This window comes from Euleptes europaea, chromosome 11 (genome assembly GCF_029931775.1).
Source record: "Euleptes europaea isolate rEulEur1 chromosome 11, rEulEur1.hap1, whole genome shotgun sequence".
In the NCBI taxonomy this organism is placed as follows: domain Eukaryota; kingdom Metazoa; phylum Chordata; class Lepidosauria; order Squamata; family Sphaerodactylidae; genus Euleptes; species Euleptes europaea.
Window position 1 is genome coordinate 36,222,145 of NC_079322.1, and position 5,360 is coordinate 36,227,504.

The window sequence follows — 5,360 nt, forward strand, 5'->3', positions numbered from 1 at the left end:
GTGGGGAAATCAACCCGGTTCACCAGATTAGGGTCTGCCGCTCATGTGGAGGAGTGAGGAATCAAAACCGGTTCTCCAGATTAGAGTCCACTGCCCCTAACCACCGCTCTTAACCACTAACCACACTGGCTCTATGCTTAGATATGGGAGGCCTGATCTTTTTTTTTTTTTTTAGGCTTAGCTTGTTTTAAACTTGCCTGATTTTTTTTTTGTTTTGTTAACTTTCCCTTTTTAGCACTTCTATTCCTGGCATGGTGTTATCTCTGACCCACATTACATTGTTCTCTAGACTCTTTTCCTATAAGCTTTGGGCAAAAATGATTCTTATTCCCTACTTGCCTTGTTCTGAGCATTTTTAAATTAGTTTGGAACATTTTTTCTAATTCATTCTGACCTATTTCCTGCCTATTGGTGTAGTTAGGCATCCTATCATTCTTCATAGCCTCTGTACTGCTTTTTTAAAACTTTTTTTTGTCCCAAAAATAGAGGGTGGAGGGAAAGGAGAACAAACTGCAGCTATGAATCGATGAGGATGTAATAGCACAAGCACAGAATGATTCCTTTTACTGTTTTATTTCAACATCTCGAGTTATCACATACAGAGAGGGCTGTTTGCTCCTTCTACTACTCTGCACCGCATTACCGGTACCTCAATTGCCATCAAATATCCAGGCTCTAGATTAAGCCTTCTTTCCTCCGTTTGAAGCAAATGGTATATCAGTCCGGGTGAATTTATCTGAATCACAACTACTTCTCTCAGAAAGAGGGAACGGCAATATCTTCTCCCTTTTCTGTGTGTGTGTGTGAATACAACTGGGGTAATTTGTGTTTATACCCTGCCGCTTCAAAGCATAAAGCAGCTAACTAAATTTTAAAAAAAATACAAACCGAACAGTACTAAAATGAATGGCTGAGTCAACAAGAACACACAGATCTCTGTGCAGATCGGCCATCTTATCCCCACGTGGATAGCCAGTGGGTTAGAATGCTTCTTTAAAGCAGCAGAACAAATTCGTGGAGTCTTAGCTGTTAGTCAGAATAGCTAAATAAAGACGCCTCTGTTTGAGGTAAGTCTGTCTCTGAATACCAGATGTTAGGAATAAGCAGCAGGGACTCAACAGCCCTCATGCCTTGCTTGTGAGCTTCCAAACCGCATCTGGCTGGTCACTGTGGGAAACAGAATGCTGGACTCGACTGACACTTGGTCTGATTCTGCAGGACTCTTAGGACATTTTCCACACAGGTTATTTTCTCTGGGTCTGATGCTTTGGGGAAGTGAATCCCCCTCCCACTTCCCCACAAGCAGGTTGGTTCCCCCACTCCTATACATGAAGCCTGCTGGGTGACTTTGGGCTAGTCACAGTTCTCTTTGAATTATCTCAGCCCCACCTACCTCACAAGGTGTCTGTTGTGGGGAGAGGAAGGGAAGGTGATTGTAAGCCAGTTTGATTCTCCTTAAAGGTAGAGAAAATCAGCATATAAAAACCAACTCTTCTCCTTCTCCTCCTTCATCGTGGTGCATTCACACACCTCCCAAGCTTCACACCAGCTTTTATCTGATCTTTCCCAAACCTGCTTTGCTGCAAGAGATTAGAGACTTACTTTTTGAACGAAATGAAGGCTAGGAATTTAGCGAACTTTATAGATGCATTGTTATAATATTATTATTATATGCAATTGCCAATAAGAAAGAGGAAAAGCCCTGGTGGCAATGGCTACTACTAGGAGACTGAGGCAGGGAAATTACAGGAAAACCTGCATTGTGGAAGCTCTTTTGTGGTTGCCACAGCCACAGTGGGGAAACTACACAAGCCTGTCCCCATGTGGAAACTTCTTTAGTGGGTATTAACTATGTGCCATTGTTTAAAATTGTATTAAAACAAATCAAATAAAAACAAGGGTCTAAAACACAAATTACTAAATACGTAGGCATCAAAATATACAAGCTCAAACCAACTGCTCATTCCGGACAGAAAAACATTCAATTTTTCAAACTTTTTGGACTTTTAGCCGTGTAATAGACAGGTTAGTTTACACAGAAGAATGAACTCCGCTTCTCTAACCACTCCTCCTTATTTTCGGATTATATTTTTCTTCCAATTTCAGGCAAGTATATCCTTGCCAATGTTACAGCTAGGGTTGCCAGATCCCTCTTTGCAACCGGTGGGAGATTTTGGGGGCGGAGCCTGAAGAGGGTGGGGTTTGGGGAGGGGAGGGACTTCAATGCCATAGAGTTCAATTGCTAAAGCGGCCATTTTTCTCCAGGTGATCTGATCTCTATCAGCTGGAGATCAGTTGTAATAGCAGGAGATCTCCAGCTAGTACCTGGAGGTTGGCAACTCTACACACAAAACATTTACCCTGTTAAATACTTTATTTTCTGTTAAATAAACAGAAACACCCAATGCCATAGAGTTCAATTGCCAAAGCAGCCATTTTTCTCCAGGTGATCTGATCTCTATCGGCTGGAGATCAGTTGAATTAGCAGGAGATCTCCTGCTACTACCTGGCAGTTGGCAACCCTAGTTACAGCATTAAGCTCAAACTCATGGACTTCTTTAGGAAGGAAATCCACTCAATTCAACAAGAAAACCTTAGGGGATTATGGTAAACTATGTGCCATTTTTGACCCCCGCCTGAGATAATGTTCACACCTTCTTATAGCCATTTTCTCTAGGTGCCTGCACTTTTATTCCAACTTGAATGTACCATATATGAAAAATGCTGCAACTGCTTTATTTTCTGTTTTACTGATTGAAAAAGACGACTTGCAACCATTCTACATGGTGGTTTGTGTGAGGTCTGCTGTCCATTATGCCCATTATGGATAAGGATGCTGTGAACTTTGTGGTGAATGTACTGTGTTTGACACATACAGCCAACCATGAGCTAGACCTCCAATCTGTTTTCCCATCCACTGTCTGCCTCACATAGCTGCTGAACAGCTCTGCAGCTATACAGTAGATGTGGTGGTGGAGTTTTGCATCTGTGCAGTAGGTAAGATGATTCTCCTCACGGTCATGGATGGTCAGATCAAGTAATTAAGTGACAAGAAAGAGGGACTGAAACTTCCATAAGACTGTGTGAAGATGGACATGTGAGAAATGTCATAATACAGATTAAACTGAGCACCAAACAGTAACCCTTTTAAAGAAATGCAGATTGAATTGCTCACTGTTTATGTATACGGCTGGCTGCCAAGCAGCATGCAGCCCCAGCAGGTTTGTGTTGGGGGGGGAGGGAGAGGAAGAAGTAGGACTCCCACTAGGCCACATGAAAACATGTGTATGCAAAAGGCTGCTGACTGTACTGTTTGAATATGTGAAAAATAATCTGATGAACAGTTTCAAAATGGTCATGAACTGATCACTGAAAAATTGGCTCTCTGTTTACATCCAGCAAACAGAACGTGAGCTGAAGCAGTGCGTGTTTGAGCGTCCTTTATTGTGATCTCATTATTACCACCCCCCTGCCCTACATACACATTTCCATGCAGCGGTGGGATTGATGTTGTTTCCGTTACCGTTCATGGTAAGGGAAGAGCTGAATAAAGGAGACTTCTTCAAAATTCACCTTCAGGTTCTGTTTGGAGAACATTTACATTAAAAAAAGAAAATGAGAGATCTATCGTTTTAGCTTCCAGCAAAGCCTGTCTTGAAAGTAAAAAATCCCATTTTTGAATCTTTCCTCTAAGGTGCACATCTGGGCAGTTCAATAAGTCCAGGAAGCCGAACATTATCAGGCATTTACTTTGAGTGCTTTCATCTCCTTGGCACTTGAGTTCAATGAGACTGTGTATGCAGAAGACAGATTGGTGTTTAAGTTCCCAGTGGACCCCATATTATTGCTCTTCCTGCTGGCTTTGGTGAAGAAAAGCCTGCCAGCTTCTCTTCAGAATGGCTCACTGGGAAATTGCATATGAAGACTGAACCAGGACAAAAAACGTTCAGAGTGTAGTTTAGGAAACAGCAGACTTTTATTCAGTTAATCTGTCAGCCCTGTGACTGTCACCGTGTTCTACAAGTTCCAGTCAGAATGAAAACCTACTCTGCTTTCTTCAGCTGCCAGGTCTATGGTGGGTTTTTTGGCTGTGTTGTTTGTGACTGTTGCTGAATAAAGTGAGGATCTTCCTGTAAAAAGGAAGCTTGTACTGCATTTTCTAACACTTTTCTAAACCAACTGCAGGCTGAAGTTTCACAGATTCCACTTTGAAGAGAAGGGCCATGCTTATGTTCATGTTAGCATTGTCATAATTGCCTTTGGGAAGGGGGTTACCTGTTAATGGGTTTGCAAAGTTTACTTGCCTGGCTGCAATACTTTAGGCCTGAGATACTTATCAGTGGAGGTTTAGAAGGGGTCATCTTAATTAGATGAAAGGCAAAAGTGTTCCAAGGCAGTTTGCACCTTATTGTAAGCATAATGAAGAGCTATAAATGAGTTTGTTATGACCTTAGGAAGCTCTGCTTTTGCAAAGATCACATTAATTGTTAACAACTTTACCCAGGAAACCAATAACATTATACTGCAACAGTATCCAGAAATCCTCAATTAAGAAATCCGCATTTTATAGCGCTGTACATGAAACAAAAGCAAAACCAGGGGATAAAATGGCAAAGGACATCAGGCTTGATCATTACGGCGATCAAGCTGATTACATTTTGCATTGCACCTTTTGCAACACCCCTCCCACCTTTTGACTGGGCTATAAGGACTCAGAGATGTCCATTCTTACTTGTTTCTGACAAAGGGAACTTTGACTCTCGAAAGCTCATACCCCAAAAATCTTTTTAAAATGTTTTTAAAAGTGTGAACGCAGTCTCTCACTACCACAAATTATGCAATCGAATTTCCCGCATTTGGGGAAATCACAGGGGTCAGCACACCCGGAGTGCAATGGATGAGCCTCACCCTAGGAAAACCACCTTCGTGATCATGGTGTCTCTAAGGAGCTACTGGACTCAAATCAGGCTCAAGAATGGTAATCTTTATGTATAGGACAGATAACTCGAAGAAGAAGAAGAAGAGGAGGAGGAGGAATTGGTTTTTATATGCCAACTTTCTCTACCTTTTAAGGAGAATCAAACCGATTTACAAACTCCTTCCCTTCCTCTCCCCACAACAGACACCTGGTAGGTGGGGCTGAGAGAGCTCAAAGAGAACTGTAACTAGCCCAAGGTCACCCAGCTTGCTGCATGTGGAGGAGTAGGGAAACCAAACTGGTTCACCAGATTAGAGTCCAGTGCTCCTAATCACTACACCACGCTGAGAGAATGAGCCTACCCAAATAATCCTCCCCACCATAGTGGTCTTAATCATGTTTTTGGATGAAGGATGGGCACAGAACTTTGAAGTGGGTTTGG

General features: G+C 42.2%; 1 non-coding gene across 1 annotated transcript; it reads right to left on the minus strand.

The window, feature by feature from the left end:
- Positions 1-4,797: 4,797 nt before the first annotated feature.
- LOC130484879 (U1 spliceosomal RNA) lies at positions 4,798-4,953 on the minus strand. Its single transcript, XR_008933697.1, has one exon. It is a non-coding gene; the product is annotated as a U1 spliceosomal RNA (small nuclear RNA).
- Between the last annotated feature and the right edge of the window lie 407 nt (positions 4,954-5,360).